Source organism: Myxine glutinosa, chromosome 2, assembly GCF_964187855.1.
Source record: "Myxine glutinosa chromosome 2, kmMyxGlut1.1, whole genome shotgun sequence".
NCBI classification, from domain to species: Eukaryota; Metazoa; Chordata; class Myxini; order Myxiniformes; family Myxinidae; genus Myxine; species Myxine glutinosa.
In genome coordinates, this window is record NC_136262.1 from 93,168,288 (window position 1) to 93,181,934 (window position 13,647).

Below are 13,647 nucleotides of genomic sequence, written 5' to 3' on the forward strand. Positions count from 1 at the left end.
CCAGCACAAAAGAATCCGCGTTCATTGCTCGGCTGTACGAAGCCGGGCTGTAGATGTGAATTGGCGCACCGAGAGGATGTAATAAGTAGACGGATGATGATGGTAGTGATTTGAAACGAAATTTAGAAAAGTGAATAGAATTGGCAGTAAATGGAAAATTTTTGAATTGGTTGGAATTTGGACGAGCAAAATTGATAGAGAGACCCCCGATGTGGTGGGATGGCAAATCCACCATCCCTCACAGGTGGGGCAAATGCGCAATAGTCTATGGGGTGTATGGCAGTGAAAACTAGCCCGGGTGGGTTAGGATATTGATAGGGATCTAGCGAAGATGACATTAGGTGACGTTAAGGTTAGTTAGTGACTGATACCTGTAGTGGGGACGCAGGTAGATTAGTGTGGATTATAATGACGTGGGAGCGCAATAGTTTAAAGGGACGACTGGGAAGCGCAAGTTTCAGAGGGGAGTAGTTAGCTGAGATGATGCCGTGTGTGTGAGGATTGAACAGGTGAGAATGGAACAGGTGTGATTGCACAGGTGTGCAACTGAACAGGTGTGTGGAGCAGTGTATGAGGGAGTAGTGGTGATTGCGTGTTGTGTTGACCAAATGGTCCAGGAAGAAAGGAGGGTGCAGGTGGCACCAGGTGTGAGGGCACAGGTGTGCAACAACAGGTGTATGTGGCTGTGTGGAATAAATGGTAGTGTGGAATATCTGGAGTATTGGAATGGATGGTCGTGGAGTGAGAATGGTGGAAATTTTGGAGTGGGGTGGATGGTGCGAAGGTGTGAATGGGGGAAGAGTGGACCCCCATCACGGATACCCGGGGCGGGTAGTGTAAGTGTTAGGTAGAGGGTACAGGTAAATTGTGGTTGGATATTGGCATCTGTGGTGCGGGTGACAGAATGGTATTTGGATGGGTGCATTAGTGTTGTGGAAATGGCTGGGCGTGTAGCCTGTTAGCGTGTGTAGTTGTTTGGGCGCTCCACCACTGTAAGGATGTCGGCCAGGTGAGGCCGCAGGTGGGCTCTGGGAGCCGGTAGTAGTTGTTGTGGATGGGGCCCGAGGATCCGGAGGACGGACCCGGGTAGCCCAGTGCCAGAGGGCACCATGGGGTGACAGAGCCAGGAGAGGGGCTGTCCCCAGTTAGTTAGGTTAGGGTGAGGAGCTAGGTAAGCTCGGGTGGCAACTACAGTGGTGGAGGTGTGCAGGTGGGTAGACCTGTTGGGAGAGCTAGACGTCGCAGCCCAGAAATTGTGCGAGAGCACCGGGAGATGAATCGGGGGAGTGAGACCCCAAATTGAGAAGCACCACAGTTTGGGCAATGGGAATTGGTTTTTAGAACCCATAGTGTAAGTTGGCCAATGGATTGGCAGGGAAAGACCCCGGGGTAGTGTAAAGTGTGTTAAAGTCATTTAGAAAATAGTTAGGATGAAGGATCTCCTCGCACCATCTGCATCCACTCACCTGAGGTGACAGGTACTCCACACCATGCCATGTTTTGATTATTTTTTATGATGCAAATGTTTGGATTGTGAGACGCATCATGACGTGGGTATGACATTGTGCGTAATTCCATCTCTCCCTCCTTATGAGGATTGATGATGAATTGGTGATGGCAAATTTTGAAGTAAAGGGATTGTGGAGACGAATTTGGTATAGGGGAAATATGGGGAAGACGTGACAGTAGTGAAGAATTTGTAAATGGGTAGATTTTTGTACATATGGGGTAAGGGTAGGGTAGGTGACAGGGGGGTGACGTACGGTAGGGACGAGCTTTCTCACTTCGCCCTCCGTACGCATTTCACCTTGCATTGCCTTATTGACGTGTACCCTTGTGACCTTACCCCTCGCTCAATTGTCTTTCTTTTGTCTCCCACATGACCTGTGCGCCATTGGGTGCCGATGGGAGCGTGCGTGAGGTGGCCATTGTGCGCCCGAGATTCCCAGAACCAGCATGCATTGCGTTGATGTACCACTGTATGGACCGCTGTTCTGCGGCCAAGTACCACTTGATGGACCCCAGGTTCTGGGGCAGGGCACCTCTGTTGGAGACCGGCCATAGTGGCCAGGGAATCTTGCTTGCGGACCTCGGTAAGGTGGCACCTATGCCAAACAGGTGGACCACCCTTAGTTGGCCCCTGAGGCCCTAAATAAAAATGGACACAAGTTGTGCTTTTTATTATTTCCAACTAGGCCGCATGAAGCCAGAAGACGTCGGGAAGAACATCGGCCCAGCAGAGAAAGAGAAGACCACCACCAGTTGTTTTGTTGTGTTTATTATGAACAATGGTGACTGCGCACCGGATGGTGCTTTTGGGTGCTTTGTGGTGCTTTGTGGTGTTTGGTGCTTTTGGGTGCTTTGGTGGTACTGGTACTGGTGCATCGATGCAATGCGTGCTGTCTCCTCCCTCCCAACAGGAATTTCTTTCTCTTGTTCCCTAAAAAGAAAAAAAAAGAAAAAAACACAGGTCCTGGGTTGCGTTGTAAATAAGAAATCACGTCATTGTAAATAATGCTCCCCACCGTAAATGTATAGTTTGAGAATAATTCCGTAATTCGGTTAGCTGTGGGCTTGAGTCTGTTAGACAGGATGCAATGCAATAGGGGGACATACTTATTTGTGTTTTAAAATTGTCACACTCAGGGTCAGGTTAATTGTAGAGGGAATTACACCTACGTGTCACACTAAGTTAAAGTTTAATAGGCCCGAGTACGGGCCTGAAGAAAGGGGGGGTGCAGTGTAACGATTTTGAGAAGTGTGTAACGAATTTGAGAAGTGTAACGGTTTTTGAGAAGTGTAACAATTTTGGAGGAAGTGTAACGAATGTGAAAACGTTACAATGTGAACGTTACAAAAGGTACGGTAACACCCTGGTAATGTAAAAAATGGTCGTAGCCGGCCTCCTAGTTAATTCCATGAAACTTACACGCAGGTCACGATATATCTTTTAAATAGTGTATTTCCTTATTCCATGTAGGCTAAATATGTGTTTCCCACTAGATTGACTTTGCATTGTATCAAACAAAATAAGCGTAGGCCCTTCCAATTTCCCCAAAACCTCCCTTCCAATTGCCTTCCGCATTTTGGGCGGTTTTCTTCAAACCACCATTGGCCACGAGGTAGGGTTGGGGAAGAAAGGCGTGTCTCCACCTCGTCATAAGAGGGAAGGAGTGAACCAGCTCTAACAGCCAATCAACACCGCGGTGAGCGACCCGGTAGGCGTGCCCTGGGGGCCGGCGGCTTGATTTCGCCCGAGGTGATAAAAGCGACTGTAAGGGACTGCTTTACCAGATGAGCTGCGAGATGACTTGGAGAGGCCTTGGGAGATGAGCAAAGAGACTGCACCAAGAGGCGGTGAGATGCGAAATGCTCCAAGCCAAAGAGGAGAGGTACTCGGCAAGGAAACCAGCTTTGGAGAGACGCGCTGAAAGGAGGGAGACGGCTCCACCTCAAGAAGAGGAGCAGGTGTGCCGAACCAGCGCGTGACGTCTACCGCAGTGGATACACGACGGAGGGTTTCCCGCCAAAACCGCGAGGAATTGTGAGCTGCGGCCTCCCGACCTTGCCTCCCTCTCAAGCAGTCCATCTCAAGCCCTACCTGCCTGCAATATCCCCTGTGTAAGTGTGAACGTCCTGTCCTACTCGTTTGTCTTGGGGCTAAGTAAAAATGAATAGTGTAAGTTAACGATTCGCTGTGTTACTGCTTCTTCCATCCATTGCTTGTGTGTGTATAATAAAATCTGTTCTTCCTCCGTATTCTTCTTCTTCTTCTTTTTCATTCTCTTTCGGTCGCTTTAGAGATTTCCCGATTGAATATCTGTGGGGCGATCTGGTCAACGTCGGGTTTTAATCGGGGAGTAACTGTTCGGACGCGGTTAAATACACCACCGCTCGGTCAATATAACATCTAAAAGCCGCGTCTGTAACAATATATATAAAGCCCGTCAGAAATGACGGGTAGGAACAGTTTTTGAAGGTACAGCCACGTGAGCATGCCAAAGTCTGAAGTCTGGTCTTATTGTCAGGGGTGCTTCTATCATTTTTATTTGTTAGACATCCTACAGACGTAAATGAAAACTCGTTTTAATATGCGTGCATTGCACATCACGTGCAGCAAATTTCACCTCCCTGTGCCTTGTATTTATTGTGATTTTAATAACTAGGGCATGCCCGTACTATATATAAGCTAGGACGTGCCCGTACGTGGGTGCCCGTTCCTAGCCAAAAAAAAAAAAAAACGCTACCCGTACGCTCTACCCCGCCCGTACGCCCGTAAACAAAAAAAACAACGCTCTTCGCTTCCACCCTTCGCTCTGACTGAATTGGGAGAAATAATGCGCATAAGAAATCGAGAAATTATTATTTTCTCCGGAAGAAATCGAATTACGAACCGTAATGGCGCAGGCTCTCGGGCTCGCAACAACGCGTTCTGTGATTGGCTGCCGGAAGTGAAGTCTTCACTGTCGCAAATGTGAAGCGATGAATACGATGAATCGCAAATTAGTTTTTATTAGTTTTAAAACATAGTTTAACGGCAACATAGTTTGCCAACGGGAAATAAATGAATACGCTCTCAAATGTGCCATCCGAGGCAGAGTCTGTTCGCCACGTTCGGCACACGTGATAGCTCGCTGCTCTCTGATTGGTTGAATCGTTTTTTGGACATAGCTCGGTAACTACTTCTGCGATTAATTTAAAACCTTGAAAAGGCACATCCTCGGGTCCCCAGCAATATACCTGGCAAGTTTCAAGTATATCGGACCGGTAGTTGTCGAGAAACAGCGGTCACAGACATACAAACATACAAACATACAAACGTACAAACAAACATACACACAGAGATTACTGGAGTTATAGATAGATACCGCTTTTGTACACCGACCTTGAGGCTCAGTTTGCAAGCCACTGTCTACAATTCCAATGTAAGAGGCATAATTGCTCTTCTTTTGGGTCCTTGGGGTCCTTGGGGTCTTTTGGGTCTTCAGTGTCTTCAGCATCTTTTGTGTCTTTTGGGTCATTTGAGTGTTTTGGGTGCTCTAGGTCTTTTGAGTCATTAGAATATTTTGGATCTCAATCTGGATATTTGGGGTATTTAAGGGTCTTCTGGGTATTTTGTATCTTAGGGGTAATTTGTGGTCTACGGGATCCTCAGGGTCTTTAAGGGTCTTGGGGTATTTTGGGTATTCAGGGTCTTTATGGGTCTTTGGGGAATTTTGGGTCTTCAGGGTCTTTTGGGTTTTTGTGGTCTTTTGGATCTTTAAGGGTCTTGGTGTCTTTGGGGTATTTTGTGTTTTCAGGGACTTGTCGGTCTTTTAAGTCTTCTGGGTCATTTGAGTCATTTGAGTCATTGGGGTCTTCAGGGTCTTTAAGGGTCTTTGGGGTATTTTGAGTTTTCAGGGTATTTAAGGTTCTTAGGGGTATTTTGGGTCTTTTGGGTTTTTAACAGTCATCAGGGTATTTTTGGGTCTTCGGGGTATTTAAGGGCATGCGCCAGCATGCACAAGATTGGAGGTCTCGTCTCTTCAAAGCTGTCCATGCGCGCTCGCTTTCGAAGTTAAGTAACTTTTCACAATTGTGTTTTTGTCGAAACTGTATCTTTCTCTCGGTGTATGTACCTATTGGGGTGTCTTTAATAGTATTCTTGGCGTTGGTTTTTCATACCTGTGCACAGAATCGTCGGTCTTTCGTATCGTGTATTCTGAGGCCTAAGTGGAGTACTAGGCTACCGTGTCCGACCTTGGCTTGAGGCTTTGTTTTTGTCTCAGTGGTTCTCCGATCGCGCTGCAATTACTTTCCGGTCTCTGTTTTTCACGGTCTTTTCATCCCATACTTCCTTGTTTTAAAATCTCAAAAAAAAAAAAAAAACCAAAAAACATTTCCTTCTGTTCTTATTCGTTTATTCGTTCTTATTTGTTCGTTCGTTCTTCGACCACGTTGTTTGTGATCACGTGATCACGTTGTTAAAAAATGTCTCATCTGACCCCTGAAGACCTGTATTCTGTCATATTCTATAACACCTTTTTCTTCTTCTATAAAAGGATGCTTTCGACTTGCTCACCAAATCTATTCATTCCAAAAAAAAATTCCATCTCTTATAGTGCATCTTTCATTCATTCCCTAAACCCTCCAGCACTCCATCCTCCCTCCAGCATCCTCAAACGTATTTTTGACTCGAATGTCTCAAGAAACTCATTTTGCAATAAATGTTCGTTTCCCATTAATCGTACACTTTTCAAAATCCCATCACCCCAAAATCCCATTTCCCATCACCCCTCCCCTCTAAATCTACCCCCTTGTCCCTCCCCTCCAAATCATCCCCATCACCCATGTCTTTCAAATCTTCCCCCTTGCCCCTCCCCTCCAAATCTTCCCAATCACCCATTCCTTTCAAATCTCCCCCCACACCCCTCCCCTCCGAGACTCTCCCTCGCTCCTCCCCTCCTAGACTCCCCTCTCACCCCTCCTCCTCAAAGCGTCCTCCCCGCTTCTTCCCCCTTACAACTTTCACCTTCATCTCCCTCAACCTTCTGCCTCGCTCTTCCCCCTCGTCAAATAACACCTCACTGCGCCTCTCCCAATCACCATCAAACCTTTTGTCTGCCCCATTCTTCCCTTTCTCCAAGCTATTCTGTAATCTCCGACACACCTTCAACAGCTCTCCCTACCTCTTCCTCCTCTTCCACATCTTACCCTACCGCCCCCCCCCCCCCTGTTCTGTATCCGATGCTCCCCCTTCCTCTTCCTTAACAGTATGGACCTCAAACATCCGGGGCCTTCGCTCAAACTTGTCTGATCTCTCCATACAGGTTGCTTCTGACAGACCAGACGTGATCTGCTTAACAGAAACTTTCCTCCTTCATGATGTCTATGATTCCTTGGTATCTCTCCCAGGTTACTCCCTCCTCCGGTATGATAGACCTGAGCCTCGTCCTGGAGGTGGGGTTGCTATCTTTATAAAAAAACTCTCTTCCTCACTCGCCCTGCACTGCCCTCTCTCCACCTCACCCCCAGGAATACATTTGGCTACGGCTTCCCCTTCGCTCCCACCTTTTGTTCATATGTGTGTTGTACCATCCACCAAACAGTGATGACTCCATCTACATCTCGCTGTCTGAGAATATGGACCAACTTCTATCTACCCATCCCAACTCTCTCTTCCTCATATGTGGTGATTTCAACTGTCACCATGCCAGTTGGCTGGGTGTGGGTACCTCTCTCACCAGCCATGGCTCTTCAGCAAAGGACTTCTGTGACTCACTGGGACTGACACAATCTGTCAATTTCTTGACCCGGATTTCAGTCAACGGAGCATCTTCTCTTCTGGACTTGGTTTTGACTAACTTCCCTGAAAATGTCTGCTGCTCTTCTTCTGCTCCAATCGGCTCTTCTGATCATGTGCTTGTTAAAGTGGACATCTCTCTGACCATTCTCAGAGAGCCTCCTCAGCGTCGACGAGTCTGGCATTTCACTCAGGCCAACTGGCACGGTCTTCAAGCAGCAATAAATCATCTGGACTGGTCTCCCATCTCTACTGCCTCTGACATAAATTCTTCCTGGGAATTCTTCCAAAGCAAACGTCTCTCTCTCATGCACAGATTTATCCCATCTCGTCTTCTGTTGTCATACCCTTCCTTCCGTCCATGGTACACGGAATCTTGTGGTGAGGCTATTGCCCAGAAACAACTTGCTTTCATCTCCTGAAAAGCAAATCCAACGGAAGGAAATCTCATTTCCTTTCACAAAGCCCAAAACAAGTGTGTGTCCACCCTCAGGAGAGCCAGGAAACAATATCTCTCCGTTCTCAGGACTGAACTCTCTTATCTGTCTCCCTCTTCCAAATCCGTGTGGCGTCTGGTCAAATCTGTTTCTGGTGTTTGTTCCCCCTCCATCCCCTCCCTCACCTCAAATGGCCACACGGCTGACTCCGCACGTGAAAAAGCTGAATGCCTCAACTCTGTGTTTGCCTCTAAATCTTGTGTCCCAAACCCATCCCTCTCTGTACCCACCGTACCCAGTCGTACCCAGCTGCTCCTGGACTCTGTGTCCTTTCCTCCTGACAAGGTGGAAAAGTTTCTGTCAACCCTCGACTCGGATTCTGCAACTGGACCTGACGGCATCAGCCCATGGGTCCTAAAATCCTGTTCTTCCGCTCTTTCACTCCCTCTCTCTGTTCTCTTCACCCTCTCTTTTGCTCAAGGTCATCTTCCATCTGCTTGTAAATCTGCCAACATCACCGCTTTGCACAAAAAAGGTGCAAAAACAGATCCCAGCAACTACAGACCAATCAGCCTTCTCCCAATTATCAGCAAAGTCATGGAATCCATAATTGCTTCAGATATGAAATCTTTCCTCTTCTCCAATGGCTTGATCTCTGATCATCAATTTGGTTTCAAACCTGGACACTCTACTCTGGACATGCTGCTTCTGCTTTCTCAACAATGGATGGAGGTCCTCAATGCCAAACAGGAAATTAGAGCAGTCTCCCTTGACATATCGAGTCCCTGGTGTTGGGCTAGCGGCTAGGGTGCCGGCTTAGGATCCTAGGATCCTGGGTTCGAATCCCGGTCAATCGCTGAATTAACACCAGGGGGGGTTGACTCAGCCTGTCATCCTTCCGAGGTCGGCTAATTGAGTACCAGTTCACTGGTAATTCCCTGTTTGTCGTTAAAGGCGGCAAAAAGGGTTGGCGTCAGGAAGGGCATCCGGCCGTAAAACATTGCTTCAAAAAGGGGACCGAAAAACAACAACAACCACGGTTTCCGAAAAAGGCCAACCCCCGCTTTGCGGGGAAAAATGGCCTCTAAAGGTGGTTTTTTTTTCCCTTGACATATCACGTGCCTTCGATACGGTTTGGCACCCCGCTCTGCTCACCAAACTCTCCTCTTTTGGTATTGTTACATATTTATGGGAATGTATGTGAATTCCTATTCAGGTCTTGCTTATCAATGTGTAGTCGATTAAGGGTTGTTGTGGTTGGAGGGTCAGGAGCCCTTCTGGAAAAAGAGACCGGAAACGGAAGAAGAAAGACACGAGGGAGGGAAGCGACGAGGATTCTTCTTCCTCGCCCCGCTCCGACGAGAGGTGGGACCGATATTGAGCCGTGTGGAAAAGCGGCGTTCCCGAGCCCGTCTGGCGAGAGGAGTTACCGGGACGGATACCTGCCCGGTGGACACGTCAAGCTACCGTGTGGCCGTGCACCGACCCAGCGTCTGGCCCCGTTCGCGGCACCGTCTACAAAGACGCGTACGGGTCGCACGTTGGGGCCTAACCCACATTGCAAACGGCGTGTGGCTTTTGCCTGCTGTACAGTACCCGCTTCGCGTGGCCAAGAGGGGGCTGCAACCTTGGTTCCCGGTACGATACATGCCCGGTGGGAAAACGTCCACCCGGGGTTCGTTCAACCGCCCGAGAGCGGCGAAGCCGACCATCATCTTGGTCAGGAGGGGCCCAGAGACATTGTGAGGGACAGAGACCAAAGGGGGTCGTGAGTACAAAAGGGGACACACGTATGTAAGATGGCCATCTTAATCATCTAGGGGATTGATTGATTGTTGAGTGTGAATTGTGGATGGTGGATTGCTCGGGGAATATATCCTTGATTGTATCATTGAAATTGTATGGTATCATTACCCTTGAAATATATCATTGAACATCAGTTTTCTCTTGGGTGGAATTCCTAGGGATTGCGTTGCGAAAGCGCATATATAATACTACTTTCTGGCGAAGTTCCTCTCACGGTCTGGGGGTCACCGAGACCAGGTAGTCACCGAGGGGACCACGTAACAGAATTGGGGGCTCGTCCAAATTACGATTTGCGGATTCGCAATTGGGTCTACGTCCGGGATCTAAAATTGTATAAAATAATAAAATAATATTTTTATTAATTAAAATTTATTAATTAAGTATTAATTGGTAAATTTTTGGGGAAATTGGGGGTAAAGTATTGGGTGAAGGTTAACAGGTGTTAACGATAGGCACCATGGCGTTTGTGGCACAGAACTTTGCGGTAACCCCGAGTGAGGCACAGTTCCGAGCGTTACTAAAGTCGGACCTCTTGAAATTGGCCAAACATTTTAACTTGGAGGTCCGAACTAATTTGAGGAAGGCAGAGTTGCAGGCCACGGTGATACAATCTATGGTGGGATTAGGAACATGGGACGAGTTAGCCTGGGAGTGGCTACCCGAAGAACCAGAAGATGTTGAGCTCCGGAAACTGGAGTTGCAATTACGGAGCCAGGAACGGATCAAAGAAGAAGAAAGGAAAGCAGAAAAGGAAAGAGCAGAAGAGGAAAGGAAAGAAGAAAAGGAAAGAGCAGAAGAAGAAAGGAAAGCAGAAGAGAGGAGAGAAGAGAAACAAGCAGAGGAAAGGAGAGGGGAACGAGAACTCCAGGAAAGGTTAAAAGAAGAAGAAAGGAAAGCAGAAGAGAGGAGAGAAGAGAAACAAGCAGAGGAAAGGAGAGTGGAACGAGAACTCCAGGAAAGGTTAGAAGGGAGAAAAGCAGAGGAGAGGAGAGCTGCCAGGGAACTCGAAGCAGAGGAGAGAAAAGCCGAAAGGGAGTTGAAGGAACGTGATCTGGCGCTTCAGCAAGAGATTAAATTCAAGGAGCTGGATTTAATGAGAGAACGGGGAGAGGCACCACCCTTGCTGACGGGGTCGACACCTAACCAGAAAACCTGGGATGTGGGCAGACATGTGAGGCTGGTTCCACCGTTCAGTGAAAAGGAAGTCGCTAAATTTTTTCCGCACTTTGAGAAAGTGGCTCGACAGTTAAACTGGCCGGAGGAGGCCTGGACCATACTAGTGCAAAGTGTGCTGGTGGGAAAAGCTCAAGAGATTTATTCGGCGCTACCAATGGACCAATGTGCAGATTATGAGGTACTGAAGAAGCACATCCTCAAAGCCTATGAGTTGGTTCCGGAAGCTTACAGGCAAAAATTCAGGAATGCCAGGAAGAGGGAGAGTGAGACCCATGTGGAGTTTGCCAGAGTGAAAGAAAACATGTTTGATCGGTGGTGTGAGTCAAAAGGAGTCGGGAAAGACTTCGAAACATTGCGTGACTTGATCCTGGTGGAGGAATTTCAGCAGTGTGTCCACGAGGACATCAAAGTGTACCTGCAGGAAAAGAAAGTACCAAAGTTGTGGGACGCAGCCACCATGGCAGATGATTATGCCTTAACCCACCGAATAGGGGTCCACGAACCTAACTCCTCGCCTAGATCTCCGCAGGGGAGGTAGGGAACAGCAGGTGCGGAGAACGACAATACATGGCGGCGGCCTCGAGAGGATTATGGGGACAACGCGGATACCCCACCTGTTCGAAATCAGAGGGATGCGGGCCCAAGACAAACTTATATTTCGGGGGGCCCGAGGCAGACCACGAGTTTTTCCTCCGGGCCTACTTGTGCTTTTTGCAAGAAACCTGGACACTTGATGTCCAGTTGTTACCGCATGAAAAGGGAAGACCCAGAGCAGAGTCCGACTATTACGACTCCAAATGCAATGGCCATTGTGAGAAATCGCCATCAAAAGGGTTACCAACCATTTATTTCAGAGGGGTTTGTGTCACTGGATGGAGCCTCGACTAACCGGAGACCGGTTAGGATATTGAGGGACACAGGAGCACATCAATCTTTAATGCTTGAAGGCATTTTGCCATGGTCCGAGGAGACGGCAACGGGGGATAGTGTTCGTTTACAGGGGATCGGGGGCGGTGTTAGTGCTCCACTTCATGTCATCCATTTGGAGTCCGATTTGGTGTCAGGACCGGTCACCGTCGGTTTACAAGCCACGCTTCCTGTAGAGGGTGTATCTGTGGTTATCGGGAATGATTTGGCCGGGGGTCAAGTTTATGGTAACCTGAGGGTTGGTAAAGAGCCCAGCAGGGAAAATAACACCATCCCAGCTCGGGATGGCGACAAAAGTACCAAGTTATTTGTAGGGGGACTGAACTTCAAAACAGAGGAAGAAGTTCTGACCTCTGTCTTCAACAGATATGGGCCGCTGGTGGAAGTGCGGTTGGTAAGAGACAGGGAAACGCAACAGTCAAGAGGGTTCGGCTTTGTCACGTTTGCAAGCACAAAAGACGCCAGAGAGGCAGAGAAGAATTGGAATGGCAAGGATTTGGAGGGTCAGACCATAACAGTAGGGAAGGCATTTCGTAGGCGTCGAGAGGTCTACAGGAGAGGACAACTGGGCGGTAGTTTTGGTGGTGGCCGCAATCAATATTATTATGGAGGCTCCCTGAGTTACGGCAGCTCCCGAAGGAAGGATTGTCAAAGTAGTGGCCGAGAAGGAGACCGCTATTCATGGGACTACAGGGACAAGCGGTCCCACCATAATTATTAGGGAAGTTATGAGAAGTTGAAGCACTGAATGCGGCGGAGCCGCCGAGCCAAGATTCCTACACGGATTAACCGTGAACGCCGTTCCTAAAGGCGTCCATGTAGGGAACTTTCATGCACGGACTAACCGTGAACTCCACGTTCCTCAAGGCGCCCATGTAGAGAACTTTCCTGCACGGACTAACCGTGAACTCCACGTTCCTAAAGGCATCCAAGTAGTGAATACTCGGCTTGGCCTCCCGGAAAAAGTGCTATCGAGTTGCTTAACTTTGGATCTTTGATCAACCCCTTAACCTTCATTCACAAGAAACTGACAGTCAAAGTCAGAGGGTCATGAGATGGAGTTTGGCTTGGCAGGAGTCCAACGGGAAATTGAACATGTAAAGGGCAGGGACAATGTCGTTGCTGGTGCTTAGTCCAGAGTGAGTTAATCTGGGGGGGGGGGGGGGGGTTGTGGTGAAATTTTGGTTGCTTTATTTTTAAGTGATAACTGTGCCCGGGGGGAACTGATAATGTGGGGGGGGGGTTGAGTTATCTGGTTGGTTTATCCAAGTTGGCCGGCAAAGAAAGTTTTCGCTGGGTTCAAACTTTCTTTCTTGAAGGGGGGGAGTGTTACATATTTATGGGAATGTATGTGAATTCCTATTCAGGTCTTGCTTATCAATGTGTAGTCGATTAAAGGTTGTTGTGGTTGGAGGGTCAGGAGCCCTTCTGGAAAAAGAGACCGGAAACGGAAGAAGAAAGACACGAGGGAGGGAAGCGACGAGGATTCTTCTTCCTCGCCCCGCTCCGACGAGAGGTGGGACCGATATTGAGCCGTGTGGAAAAGCGGCGTTCCCGAGCCCGTCTGGCGAGAGGAGTTACCGGGACGGATACCTGCCTGGTGGACACGTCAAGCTACCGTGTGGCCGTGCACCGACCCAGCGTCTGGCCCCGTTCGCGGCACCGTCTACAAAGACGCGTACGGGTCACACGTTGGGGCCTAACCCGCGTTGCAAACGGCATGTGGCTTTTGCCTGCTGTACAGTACCCGCTTCGCGTGGCCAAGAGGGGGCTGCAACCTTGGTTCCCGGTACGATACATGCCCGGTGGGAAAACGTCCACCCGGGGTTCGTTCAACCGCCCGAGAGCAGCGAAGCCGACCATCATCTTGGTCAGGAGGGGCCCAGAGACATTGTGAGGGACAGAGACCAAAGGGGGTCGTGAGTACAAAAGGGGACACACGTATGTAAGATGGCCATCTTAATCATCTAGGGGATTGATTGATTGTTGAGTGTGAATTGTGGATGGTGGATTGCTCGG